Genomic DNA, 15,203 nt, shown 5'->3' on the forward strand with positions numbered 1-15,203 from the left:
AAGAAACAGTTTTTAAAACTTCAAAGAAGATTGAAAACATATATTTCACTGTGTTACATGTATGCATTTTAGGAATATTTTATTTATTTTTCTTAGTATACAAAGTAAAAGCAAAAGGTTTCACTATAAAACCTACACACATATATAGGTGCTTTTATCTGTTTAGCCTCCTATTACCCTTCATCCCTTCCCCATTCCCTCTGATCTGCTTCCTTTTCTCCCACTTTCTTATGTTTTGTGCTTTTAATATAGAGTCTGCATCTGAGAGAAAATATGTGGCATTTGTCTTTCTGAGAGTTTATTTCACTTAACATGATAATCTCCAATTCTCCATTTTCATACAAATGATAAACATCTGTTCTTCTTTATGATTCAGTGAAAGTCCACAGTGTGCACACCATACTTTAAACACCTTTTAAACACACATAAAAAACTTTCCCAATAACTAATTGTAACTGAGAACCTCTTCCTAACCCCAGGTTAGACAGGCATTCTGGGATACTTGTATGGAGATTCTTGTTCCTTTTATAAGGCCCATATATTATGACATACAACATTTCACATACTAGGAACCAGGATATGAAAATCAAGAGGAAGAAAACAGGAAAGCATCTAGATGACATCTAGTCACTGTGACCACTTCATCTGTCAATTTTATTCTTTTACATGATTTCACTAGTCAGAGTGGGTTCTTTATGTTTTTTTCTGGGCAAAAACTTATTTTATGAAGAGCAAAAACAGACTTGTAGATAACACCACTGAAAAATACTTTTAAAAACATTGAAATATACATTCAGACATATTCAAACATACATATTGTAACATATCTTATACAGTAGAAAATTTTGCCAATTAAGTCGGAGAAATGGCCTAGTGGTTAAGGCACTTGTCATGCAAGCAAAACTGAAGTTCAGATCCCAGATTCCACTGCAGATTTCACCATAGCAGTGTTGTAAAAGCAGGGTCGGAGGATCCCTGCAGCAGGCTGCCTAGTGAGACCAGCCATAACTCAAAAGAGTTCTGGGACTGACCGAGAGAGACACAGTCTCAAGGACTAAAGAGATTCCAGTCATCAGCCTCAGAGCATTCAACTTGAAAAGTCATTATGACATACTAGTAAAACCTGCAACACGCTTACCAATATCATCAATTTACATAACTAGGTAAAATGTATATTGTATATTTAAAGTGTGTTATTAAGTAACATGACATCAAAATCCAAAAGTGAATGAAATACTGTGCGGCTCAGCATGGGATGTGTAATTAGCAAAGGCACCGCCCAGGTTTGATTGCCAACACCTCAGAATAAATAAGCACAACTGTGAGATTCTCAGTTGTCATATTTTATTCCACTTCATACCCAGGCAATTTTAGAAGCACAACCGCCTCTTTTGAAAACGATCATAAATATTTGTAATGGAGACAATGGTCCTCAGTACTTGATAAAAGAAGTCAAAACATGCTGCCACTGGGCTCTGCACGAACTTCAGCAAGTAAAGGTGGATCCCAATCTCTAACGTTAGCAAACTACATATTATTTCTGGTGAGAACAGTTCTTGAACAGTTCCCCACGTCTTATTCTATACTGACAATCCTCTTACCTAGCAGGACTTAGTTTCCAGAACTTCATGGCTTTGAGTTGTATTAACACTGTTGCTTTGGGATGCAAAGTTCACACTATATAAAACATTCCCAGGACAGTCTGTGGGATGGGAGTTACAGGTGGGCCTGACACACTGCAGCCGCAGACTCACATCCTGTAGACATCACAAAGTTGTCAACAGGAGAGACGATTCTCCACCAGATTAATTTCTCAAATATGCAAAGGAGAAAGGCTAGCTAGCACCCTCAGATACATCTAACCAAGGCATTTGTCTTTTTAACAAACAGCCAACTGAGCTGGGGAGATGGGTCAGTTAGTTAAATCCCAGCTAACAATGTAGGATCTGAATTAGGATTCCTAGAGACCATCTTATAGAATCCTGAGGCTGCAACAGTAGTGTCAATATGCCCCAGTGTTAGGGAAGGGAGCCAGCGACTCCACTATCTGTACAGCAGAGCTCACGGCGATGAAATCCACAATGGCCACCCGTGGATGCAACTCTAGAATCCAAAAAAACAGTACTGTGTACACATTAAATAGAGTTCACAGTGTTGGTGGGAATAGTCAGGCTCCACAGCCCAGGCTAGCTCCAAACTCATCCTCCTGCCTTCAGCCACATGACGCAGAATGAATGAACCTTGGAAGTATCACATTCAAGGCGACAAGCTAGTCATAAAAACTCCACTGAGAAGAATTATCTAGACTAGGCAATTTCACAGAGGAAGAAAGTGAGAGGTCACTGAGGACTGCGGGGGGGGGGGGGGAAAGAGGGACAAGGCTCACAGCTCACTTCTGTTCGCTTTCACAGCTTTCGGTTTCTTTACAAGACTCAGAGCTTGAGTAAGAAAGCAAGACCTCAAAGCAAGCAAGTAAAGGCTGGATATGGCGGAGTGTTTGTCCAGCACTTCAAGCCCCGACTATGATTAGGGAGCACCCGAGTCCCCACCAAATGATACAGTTGTGCGAGGCTGGACCACGCCACTAAGAAGTGCGAAGCAGCCTCTTTCCACTGGTCACGAAACGCTTGAGGGGCAGCAGCTATGAAAGGAAGACGTGGGAAGAAATAGGGAGAGCACACTTACACCAAATACTTGGGTAGTGCTCCAAGTAATCAATTAGACCTGTTCGCTTTAACTCAAAATAATCACAGTTCTCCTTTTGTCCATGGCCAATACTAAGACTCTCCCATGTTTCTTACAAGTACATTATTTTGCTAACGGCTCCTCTTAATGTGTTCACTGGACGTGTAACCAGTATTGCCAACATAAACCCTTTAATTAACATAAGAATTTACAAAAAAATTCACAAAATATAGCCACCATTCCTTAGGCAGTTGACAGCCAACGGAAGATGAGTATTCAAACAGCTGCAAACCAATGATAGGCAGAACTGGCCTTCAACAAGAGGCAGAACTCAATGGCCAGGCCTACTTAGCAGCTTAGTTGAGTGGGAAAAGACCACTCAGCATTTGCAATTCACAGAGCAATTCAAGTTCAGCAAAATCACACAGTGCAGTCAGAGCCTTAGGTCAGATGAAAATACGCAAAGATTTGAATGTCAAATCCATACAGACCAAGTGTCTTCAGGCACTTACAGCTGGGGCTGCAGCCCCCAGGTAGGTTGCCAGCTGCTGCTTTGAATTTTTAAAGATGTATGGTTGTTTTGTTTACATCTGAATTAAAACACTTTAAAAGTTATCCCAGTCTTGTAGTAGTTTCAGTTTTTGTGTGTACCTGTGTGTAAAACAAAAATTTGTGTGTGGGGGGTGGGGGTGGGTGGGTGTGGCTGTGCATATGCTTATCATCACTCACCAAAGTTGCTGGTAAGTCTTGCCTGTAACATTCAAAAGTCTGTTGGCCTTCCTCCATCCTAGACACTGGCGTTTGACAAGCAGCTATGAAGTTGAAGAGGGATTAGAAAAGTGTGACGTGTGTTTTTAGGCAATGCTCCTGGCATCACTGTAACCTGCTTTAAATCCTTCTAGGTTGTTCTGTGTGAACACACTGCACAACTCTGATTTCAAGTCTTCAACTTCAATGTGATTCCAGATCATTCTTCTGATCTTTACTATCGAACAGCCACAAAGTGACAGCGAAAAGTCACACACGTCCACGTCTGTCGCCCTGTTGGTTCTCCCACCTTAGGAGAGCCCCATCACCAGCCACCAGGTGACAGACCACAGCAGTCCATGATCCCATCCGCTGGAATCTTTGCACAGAACAATTTAAAAATTAAGAATTACAAATTAACTCAATTCTTCAAATCAAAATAAACCATGGGAAAATGTTTTTTTTTTTTTTACAGGTGCAAATAGCATGACATTATAGCATCCAAAATATACAACCAAAATTCACTGTAATTCCCTACTAGATAGAAGCCCTCGAGTCCATAACCAGAAAGCACAGGTTTGAGAAAGTCAGCCTTACCTAGTTTGTGTAAGCTGCCACGGAAGTTGTAAGACCGGCGACCCTAGGGTTCTGCCAGCGCATTTTTTCCCAACTCAAGTCAAGTTGAGTTTTATTAGAGCGAGTGTCCTGGAAAAGGCGGCAGCTAGACGCAGAGGTGTCCTTTATCAGTGTCCCTAACCTCACCCTGTATATGGGCCTCCGCATTCTTGTGTGCGTCAGAACTGCTTGGCGGAATGTAAGTTGTCTGCATCGGAATGTAAACTTACTCATGTCAGGGTCTATGACCAGAAGATCACAGCAGAACAGTAAAACTGACTGACAGGCAAGTCAAATTCACCAGATGATTAAAACTGTCAAACTGCAAGACAGCCCTTTCTTAGCTCTTCATTTCTAGAAAGTGATCGTTATTGAATTTTATTCTTTTTATAAAACTAAGTAACTGACTAAAATACTGATAGCCAACCAAAATTAACTGATGTATTGATGACGTCAAAGAAAGAGTTGCGTCCCACTGTCAGAACAAAGCATGGCAGTCAGTAGAAAGTCTCTGAGCAACTGCTGAAGCCCTTAACTTCATCCTCCAAGTCAGGAGAAAACTCGGCAAAGTATGATGAAAAACTTGCCATAAAAATACTCTGAATCTTTTTTAATGTCTTAGCTTCACTCAAAAATTAGCAGGCACTTTAAAATGAAACCATACACCAAGTAACATACAACACTGTGTTTGTGAATGGGAGTGCACACGTGTGTGTGTGTGTATGTGTGTGTGTGTGTGTGTGTGTGTGTGTGTGTCTGGGGTGGGGGTAGGGGGAGTCACAAACTGTGCCAATAGAATGGACTAACTGGCTAGGACTCCCTACGTATTTGGAAGCCACACACACACTTGAGCATCTCGCCTAGAAACCCTCCACCACCAGCAAGCACTCAAAGGCAGAGTCTGCTGCCTCTGCATAGGGAAGCCCATCGTTTAACCTTCACTTACAAGCGCAGCACAAACAAAAATAACAAGGGCTCCTCTCACTGCCTCCCCCTACCGTCCCGCCCCTTGCTCAGTCCCTTGGGAGAAGTACTGAGCACCTGGTATTTGTAGTACGAGCATTTGAATTTCTAAAAATCCAACCTGCACTGTCTTCAGTGTCTTTGAAGCCCCGGCACAGCAACAGAGCTGCCGCCGTCTACTTCCACGGGGCCGGCGCTGCGGCAGCGGCAGCGGCAGCGAGCGCTCCCATTTCCCAGTTAGCTTCTGTTGAGCTTATGCCCTCCCGGCTTGTGGCTCTAGCCGAGCCAACATTCCTTGGGAGGCGCGCTTCCTGCTTCCATGACCCACCCACCTCTCTGGGCTGCATTATGTATGACGTGTGTTGTATGGGCACTTTTTCCGCATACCAGCCTCATGACCTCAGCAGCTGCCTGACAGACACTCTTTATCAATTTCTATTAATTCATTATCCACTTTTGTAAGTCAAGGACGAGCAGGGAAACCGGCAACGTCTGTTCTCCCGAGGAGTCTTCAAGGTCAAATGCTCACGTGAGCTTGCGGCTGCAATTTCTGTTATTAACAAGTACTAAAGCATCGCTAAGAGCCGGTTGCTTTCCACCAAAAAGGAGCTCAACTCTATGCCAGCAGCCAGAGGGATCAGCCTGGTAAAGACTGACACACGCTTACATCACCACAGACGGGCAGGGCTGGGGGAAGCTGCCTGGCTCTCCCTTGCAGTTGTTCTTACCTGACACTCTGCACCGCACAGAGGAGGTTTCTCTCCTGCCGCAACCCAGGCCACCCTGGGACAGTGGTAATGGGGGCTACACTCTGCACGTGGCTATGTCCTCGTGACAGGTCGGCTACGGTCAGCTCAGCCAAATGGATCTGCTGCTATCATTCTACACAGTGGCACAAGCAGGTCTCTGCTGATCACCGTGCTTCGGCACAGACACTGGCCAACTGGTTCTTTAAAAGTTTTGGTCCAAGGCAAACCCTCCCTTCAGCACAGACACGTGCAGTGACACACACAAAAAAACACCTCTTTACTGTTCACCATTCCCCTGTGCAAAACTGAGCACATTGAGGCAAAGACAGAAGACAGCTAGCTCCAACTGTCCATCTACAACAAACCAATTCTAGTAAAATTCAAGGAAGAAGGAAAAGAAAAACATTAAGAAGTATGTAATGAATCAAAAGGGACAGGCGAGTTGATGAGTGACTCACACTGACAATAAAACAGAAAGAACCTAACATCATCTCAGGAATAAAACCTGAACATCCCAGTCTTGAAACGAATTTACACGAACATTATGAAATCACAGCCATGTATCAAACACGGCACACTTCAAGAGGTAAAATGCTAACTGCGTCTTTGTAACACAGGGCCTAAACAAAACCTGTTTGAAAGGAGGAAAAGAACACTCACGCACACATATAATTTACTACAAAGTTAGCAAGTAATACAATGCCAATTTGTTTGGCTCAGCTGAGGGAAATGAGGGCTTTTCTCATGAATCACACAAGTGGTATGAGTAAATTGACTGTTCCTTCCATTTCCACCAAAATGCAACACTGTTGACATTGTTTAATCTGCTTCAGAGTTTCTCTGATAAGCTGAAGTGGTAGAATCCTTTGATTTATTATTAAAAGTTTGGGATTAAGACTCATGAGCTATGTGAGACTTAGATTTGAAAGAAAAAAAATTTTAAAGCCTGAAATTAAAAGATACTCTATGCTCACGGCCATGATGTCTGCCTTCATCCAGGCAATGCAGTCAGATCCTAACCGGCACTCTCAATCCTGATAAATCTATATGGGAAGACAGAACTACAAAAATTATACTAACAAAGAACAAAATTGGTATTTATAACAAATGTATCACAATGTATACACAAATACAGACAAACACACAGAGAAACTCCAGATCTGATTAGGTGGCTTTTGAGGTTTTTGTTTTTTTAGTTAAATATTTTATGTAAATGTTTTATAATTAATTCAGTGTTTTGTTTTGTTTTTTAAGCATGCAAAGGTAATTCAACAAATTAAGAAATATTCTTTTGGGACAGGCAAGATGGCTCAGACAGAGGCCACAAAAGTCCTGTGACCTGAGCTCTATGCTCAGAACCCACATAAAGGCAGAAGGAGAAAACCAACTTCACAAAGCTGTCCTCTGACCTCCACATGCTCATCCCATGGGAAGCACGGCCTCACATACACATACACATACATACCTCAAAGGCTTCTAAGTACTCACTTAATAAATTTTCCTAAAACTATAGCATTCCACATACAAAATTAAGAAAGACCACTCTGAAAAATTAACTCAAAATAGATCTCAGACACTAATGGAAAAACTGATAAGATTAAATTTCTAGGGAAGAAAAGCATAAGAATAACTGTGACACCAGCCTAAGATGTCATAAACAGGACACCCAAAGTAAAAAATACAAGTGAGATTTGACAAAAAACAGTTTTCAATTAAAATTAAAAGCCTCCAGTTTAGAGCCAACAATATGGCCGGAGATAAAGATATTTCCCACCAAACCTGGGACCCTGAGTTCAATCCTGAGTCCCTCGAAGAGAAGAAGTGATCCCCACTGACAGTCTGTCATTTAACTTCCCTGTGCCTCTGTGCATGCACACCACGCATGAGTACACACACACAGTAAATATTTAAAGCCTCGGCTTTTAGTTAAGAAAATGCAGGTAACCGACTAAGTTTTTAAAAATATATTTAACAAAAGAATTGTATCGAGAATACACAAAATGTTTACAAGTCAAAGTAAGTAATCGAGTCCTTTAAAAAAAAACAACAACAAGAACAGAAGATCTGAACTAAATTCACTAAAGAAGAAAAAGTAGTAGCTAATAACACAGAGAAGAAAAAATCTCAGGCTGGTGTCATCACAGCTCACTAGATCTTTTGCCTGGTACAGCCCAGCTCAAAATAAAACCACCATGACAAAAGCAAAAACACAACAACAAAGTCACACAGCTATTAAAATGGCTGACATAAGGGTGTGACAGTACAGCGCTAGAAACGATATGAAGCAGCCAGACACCGCAATGGCCGTTATGGATGAAGGAACTACAGCCACTGCGGAAAACAGTGCGGCAGTTCACAATGTAGTTCGATCAACATCACATAACACAGAAGTAATAAAAGCATGCTGCCTGCATGGATACACACTCAGGAACATTCACACAAGATAAAAGCAGCCCAAACTATTATTCACAAATTAATACTTTGTGGGAGAGCCATACTACCTCACTTCCAAAACTCAATGGGCTCCAGGAAATTCAGCATTTGTGTTGGCACTGGCAGCACTGCAGAGCCTGCTAAGACAGGCGGGGAGGTTCTTCTGCACTTAAGCGTTAGGGTGGGCAGGATGGCATGACTTTAAAGCTGTCCAAGTCTGTCCTGTTGCCTTCAGACATAACTATACAAACCCCTCTTTTTCCATTTGTGATCTCTCTGTTTACCCTCCCTCCACCCATCTGAAGGTGAACCAGTTAACAAGACGCCCTTTTCATGTCCTCAATTCTCATGTTTGTCAATGCCTGTGACTCAATATACCTAAAATAAACTGTTCATTTCACCTACCTCACTTCCTCAGTGTTTGGTTAGAGCTATCAAAGGCACCATTCCTTGTTTAACAACCAAGTTAAACAAGTCAGAAGCAGCTCTAGCTCCTCCCCTGTCTGTAATTCTGAATTACTGTCCAAAGCCATCATCAGTTGACATCCAGCGACTCTGCCACACGGCCCATCAAGCTCTCTCCTGAAAGAAATGCCAATGAGGGCCACCACTACAGCACACCCCGCCGTAGGGTTGCTATCTGGGTCCCCAGTCTCCCCGACACCTTCTCGTTCCAGTGAGTTCACGGTTCGCACTCTCGAAAGTTAAAACTCATACTTACCGGTTCTGAGTGGTAAGCAAGTAGCTCTTCTCTACAATGTTTCAAGACTATGGTTACTTCATATTGACAGAGCAATGAAAAATTCGCTTGAGCCACAGGGTACTTTCCCATACATACTAACTTACATGAGCTAAGGACTGACTATGAAGCCTGAAATACCTTTTTCCCAGTAACTCTTAAGGCTAAGACTCCAAAAATTAGATAAATTAAACTCACAATCAGATGACAGTATAAAAAACTGAAATGAGATTCTGAATTATGGTGAATTAGTGAAATGTTTCCTTAGACATTTATATGCCACTGTGACAAGAAAACAGTCACACAACTTTCATATGTATCTTTTCATATTCAACCCTGAGATATATAGTAACTTAGATTAATGAAATGGAATATAATCAATCTGATATTTTTATTTTGTAACTAAATTAATTTTAATGCTTTTTAAAATATTTCTCATAAGTTCATCTTTATGAGCCTTCATAGTAAAATAAAACAAAGGAAAGTGTTTTACAGGATTTGAGCATTGCTTTAATTTTCAAATTAGCTAAAACGTTTTTAAAAGTAAAAATGCTGGGGTAAGAGCAGTGACACATGCTCTAAATTCCAGCACTCCAGAGGCAGAAGCAGAGGCAGGAGGAACTCTGTGAATTCAGAGCCAACCTAGTCTACAATAGCAAGTTCCAAGCCAGCCTGGGTTACACAGTGAAAATCCCATCTCAAAATGCACAAAAAAAGCAAATTCATAAATAAATAAATAAATAAATAGATAAATAAATAAATAAATAAATGCTATCTTAATGAAATTAGATATTAACAACCTAAATCAGTTGTAGCTTTATATAAAAAAACATAAATAAAAGATAAAATTTATCCCAAAACATCTAACTCAAAAATATGATATAAAAGCTATGGTGGCTACTCTTGGTTGTCAAATTGACTACATCTGACATTAATTAAAACCCCAGTGGCTTGGTACACCTGTTGAGGAATTGTTTTTTTCTTAAATCATTGGAAGTGGGAAGACTTACTTTTAATCCAGATCTGTTGATATGGGAAGATCCCCACCTTCGGGAAGCAGCCTATATAAAAGACTACAGAAAACTTGAAGGAAGCCCTCTTTGCCTGCTGCCTTCTTCACTGCTGCTGGTAAGTGCATTTCTTTAGTGGCATTATAGCCTACTTCTTCAGGATGCTGGCATATACTGAAGACCAGACACCCAGCCTCACAGACTAAACAACTACTGGATTCTCGGACTTCCTGTTGGTAAACAACCACTGTTGAACTAACTGGACCACAGTCTGTAAGCTATTCTGATAATCTGACATACATATATATGTATATATATATATCATATTATCAGAATAGCACATATATGCATATATATGAGGTTTATCAGAATGCGTGTGTATATATTCTATCTGTTCTGTTCCTCTAGAGAACCATTATGAACACAAAAGTGTCATTTTAAAAACGTTTTATAAACACAAAAAAGCATTTTTGCTTTTTTACATTTAAAGTAGAAATGTACATTTACATAGAAAAGATAAATTCTATAAAGTCATAATTGTGTTAGCAAAATTAAGAAACAGCTTAGGAAATAGTATTTATACTGTGTGTACAGTTCTAATTGGTAACTAAGCACATTAAGAATCCATATGATACTTAAAAAGCACTTATATACCTAAGCCATGGCTTCATTGTACTTATTCCAACTACTGCTTTCAAACAATTTACAGTGTGTTAGAAAATTGAGTGGGGCACATAATTACTTTAACAGTTGAGTTAATTCTATTTTCTCTCTCTCTCTCTCTCTCTCTCTTTCTCTCTCTCTCTCTCTCTTTCTCTCTCTCGATAAAATGAAATACATCATCCCAGAACTATGAAAGATATCCCAACTTCATGAAATTTAGCAAAATCCTTAACTAATACTATTTCCTATTAGGATGTCCAATGCAAAGTATTTGTTTCCTTAAAAACAAAATTAGTTTCAACGTTACAAATTTAAGCCATACCCTGAACTCACACAGGCCACACACTACCTGACCATTCCTCTACTCCTCCTTTGAAAATAACTGACACAAAAGCAAAGCTGAGAATCCCTATGTAAGAAGTGACAGACACACAATTCAAACATTTAACAGGAAAAATCAATACTGTGTTTCACTGATATGTATCAGATCCTAAGAGCTTCATAAATACAATAATGGTTTTCTTCAAGAGAAATACAACCATGACAAAATGAATCATCACACATTTATAACAAGGATGGAGAAGCGCAGCCCTGATCCTGAGGCATATGATAACTGGTACAACAGCAAACACACACACACACACACACACACACACACACACACACACACACCTAAAAACCCTGTATTCTAAGGCCACTTACTTGATACTAGCAATGCCAGCATTCCAAGTACCACAAAAGCCTGTATTTATATGTACAGCACATCTGTGTGCTGTAGTTATAGCAACCCAATTCCCAGCCTGATCCAGCAACTGAACTCCCTCCCTAGAGAACAGCTTTGCTCTGCAACTCAGGTATCACCTCAGAATACGACTTAAGAGGAGAAAGAACAGTCCAAATATGGTGAAAGTTTTCTGAATATTTCAGAACTTTTATTAATACTAAAGCAAAAGGGTGCAATACTACCAGAAGGGGTTGTTTTAATATAAGCACTAGTGTCTCTATGTATTTACTTTAAAATTTAATGTCAAAATAAATTTTATTTTTAAGTTGAAACAGGACATACCACATCTACAATTAAATTAACTGTTCTCAAACCAAATTCACCCTTGTTTCACTGTTTTCTTTGCCTTATTTGGAACTGCCTCCCAATATTTCCTTAACACCTTTAACATATACCTTTACCATGTGCCTACCATAGGATTACTACAAGTTGATCAACCTCAGGCAAGGCCCATAGTAATCCAGATGATGCAAGACCTATGACAGCGTGCGATGCTGTTTAGAAGCACAGACAAGTCTGATCTACTAGCAGAGAAGAGAGTGCAGACAACGCACAAGAATGGTAAAATGCCAACAGGTGCACAGGAGACAAGTTCACAGACCCCACTAGCCATGTCTCACTACAGGATAACAGACTACAAATCCTGGGATCTTGAAGGGCCATGACTGTACACTATTTAAGCATCTGGCTTGGGCATCATATTCAGAAAGGTGAATTTCTTCCTCTCTTCATGCTTTGAGATTTGAGTTCAAGATATGAAACCAAAGCTCTGAAGCATCTTTGGAACCGTGGGATGTTCCTTCCTGTATACGCTGCCACTACAAAAATCATCCTGGGTCATTACCCCAAGGTTCTCACCCAAGAGAAAACCTAGCCTCCATCCCCCATTTATGCAAGCAAAACTAACTACAATGAACACACTAAGCTAACTGACGCCTGGCAGTACATTCAGCACACAGCACACACACTTCCTGTGAGCCCTCTGGGCCCTCTCTTCCATTTTGCTACTTCATTCTTTTTCGTTTTAAACTTTGATTTGTTATTACTCTGTGTATCTAATGAGGATTGAAGGCACCTCAAGCTGAGCTCTGTCACCAGCCTTCTTACTGCTAAACCCTCTGGCTGCTGCTTCTCCTTGTAACCCCGGCATTAAATAAACCATAGGTCATTGAAATGTGCTACACTCCCCCCCACACACACACACACAAACATGAGAATGTTACCATGATGCTGTTACAAACATTTTAAATTTATAGAGAGAGGACAGAACAGTTTAAAAGTACAATTCTGAATCCAGAGGATTCAATAAACTTTATTTTTAAGTGGTTGCTGTATTTTTGGCACCCCCTTCCCCTTCAACTAACTTCTAAATAGTGAACTCCCAACTCTGTAAATTGAGGTCCATTCACTTTAAGCCTAAAAAAAACAAGGGGCAACACTTTCAAAAACACATATTCACACTTGAGTGAACACACATACATACCACGGGTTTTGCTAGCTCAGTAGCATCTCTCATCTTTTTCCATCCCTCCCCACGTGCCCCCACTTCTGGATTATTTCCAACAATGCAAATACACTCTGAATCATCTGTGTAGCTCATGCTACACACACATGCACACACATTTGTCTATCTACCACTTGCATGCCCTGTCCCCACACAGCCCCGAAAACGGAGTCAGAGCCCCCAAAACTGGAGCTCTGGACATCTGTGAGCTACAATGGGGGTATTGGGAATCAAACCCTTAGTCTCTGAGCCATCTTTCAGCCACCCTGGTGACATTTCTTGATGATAACATTTTCTCTTTCACCAGTTCAACTCTTACTTTCTGTTCTGGTCTGAACTAGCGAGAACAACCCAGTGGTACTAACTCCCAGGTGTGCCCCACGCCATTCCTTAGCCAATCCTTAGCCCCACTCTACTGACATGCTACTGAACCTCCCTGCACCAACAAACCAACCTTTTCTTTCTGGAAACTTTTTTTTTGGGGGGGAACCTCTGGTAACATGACCTCAGGACCTTTGCATAAGTCTACCCTCACTCCGCAGTAGTGCTCAGAAGGAGGAAATGCAAGGAGCAGGTTAAGAGGAGTAGGACAGCTCAGGATAACACCATGCATGGGGCTGTGAAATCTCTTGAGGAGCTGTAATAACTGTATCTGGTTTCAGAAGTCGGTTGTGGCATTTTTGTTATCATATTTTGCAACCTCTTTGGCAAGCAATTCCTTAGGAGATAGGACACTGTTGAAACACTATTCTTTAGAGAGTGATTAAGATTCTGCTTTTTTGTTGTTGCTGTTGGGTAGTTGGTTGGTATTGGCTTTTTTGTTTTGGGAAGAGCAATACATGCAGCACTGATTCTTGGTAACTATCTGCTAAACAGAATACTTCACCTCTGAAACCTACCACTGGGTTAGCTCCGGCCCAGCAGGCAGACTGACACACGAACTCACACAAAGAAATGGGCTTTTATGTGTGTGTATGCTTTGATTATTATCACAGACTCATTTACACACATATTCTTATGTTTGTAGATGGAGATAAAACTAAACATCTTTAAATTAAAAAGAAACTCCTCTGACCCATGTGCCTAAGTGACTATTGTCATTAACAGATGAACTACAAGCTGGAATCACTTTCTCCAGCAAAAATATGTGACAATGAACTGTGTGACATAATGCCTGAAATCAGCAGCTCTACACAGCCTGACTAATTCTGCCACCAGCAGAGGCAGTCCATTCCAGATCAGGATTTAAGTGCTGGAGCTGGGGAGAAGGCTCAGTTGGCAAAGCACTTGCCATGTCAGCACGAGGACTTGCATTGCATTATTCACACAAGAAGCCAGTTGCAGCAGACTCTGTAACGTCAGTGCTGGGGTGGAGGAGACAAAAGGACGGAAACACACCAGCCATCCAGCAGAGACCCTGACCCAAAGTATAAGGTGGAAAGTGATGGAGAAAGGCAGCCAACAATCACCTTCTGGCTTCCATATGCTGTGCACACACTCATGCACAAGCAACCACACTACACCAAATGAAGGAAAACACCTATGGTTTTTCTTTGAAAGAAAGAAACTTTAAACAATGTATCTACATGTTGCTTTCCTCTCCATGTAGCTCTGGCTGTCCTAGAACTCACTATGTAGACTAAGCTGACTTTGATCTCACAGAGATCCTCCTAACCTATGCCTTCCACCTGTTGGATTTGGCAGACACAACCACACCTCTTGGAGGGTTGCTTAACCTAATCCTTAAGTCAATGATACTTCTCACAGGGAAGGAAGGGACTCTCATTTGTGGATGTTAGCTGTTTTTGCAAGGGAGGGGAGGTGTGAGATGGGGTTCTCTGTGTAGCCCTGGCTACACAGATAGTTACCATCCTGGAACTTGTGGTCCATAATGACCTAAACCTCAGAAATCTGCCTACTCAAGTGCCGGGATTAAAGACATTACCACCTCCACCTGCCTGTGGATATTAGCTTTGAATCTTCAGATATGTGTGTTTCGTTGGGAAGAGCCATGGAGGTCAAGAAATGAGTAAAAGGCCATGGGAGACTGTCAGGATAGGGGAGATAGGATCAAGTGCTAAAAAGGCTTAAAGGGGTAGTATGTTTCTTTCTGAAACTCAATGAGGACAGCTTTAAGAAGATCTATAATTGTTGCTGCTTCCCCCCATTTCTCCTCAACATCCAGTCTCAGCCCTCCATGCTTCACACTTCTACTACTGTGATTTCACCTTACCTTTGCACACACAGAGCTTGCCAAACCCATTCCCCATTTCTCATTATACATACATGCCTTATGGACACACTTAATATC

At 41.2% G+C, this 15,203-nt stretch overlaps 1 protein-coding gene across 7 annotated transcripts in view; it reads right to left on the reverse strand.

The window, feature by feature from the left end:
* Positions 1-15,203, reverse strand: part of Rapgef2 (Rap guanine nucleotide exchange factor 2) — a 219,403-nt gene that overhangs the window by 116,163 nt on the left and 88,037 nt on the right. Inside the window, exon 1 of one of the 7 annotated variants that reach the window (XM_060378457.1) lies at positions 5,739-5,877. The exons of 5 other annotated variants lie outside the window; for them this stretch is intronic. The gene's annotated coding sequence lies outside the window, so the exon portion shown is untranslated. Of the gene's footprint in view, positions 1-5,131; positions 5,279-5,738; positions 5,878-15,203 lie in introns of those variants that run through there. One more of the 7 variants, XM_060378456.1, reaches the window with a different exon arrangement.

Source organism: Meriones unguiculatus, chromosome 2 (genome assembly GCF_030254825.1).
Source record: "Meriones unguiculatus strain TT.TT164.6M chromosome 2, Bangor_MerUng_6.1, whole genome shotgun sequence".
Lineage (NCBI taxonomy): Eukaryota > Metazoa > Chordata > Mammalia > Rodentia > Muridae > Meriones > Meriones unguiculatus.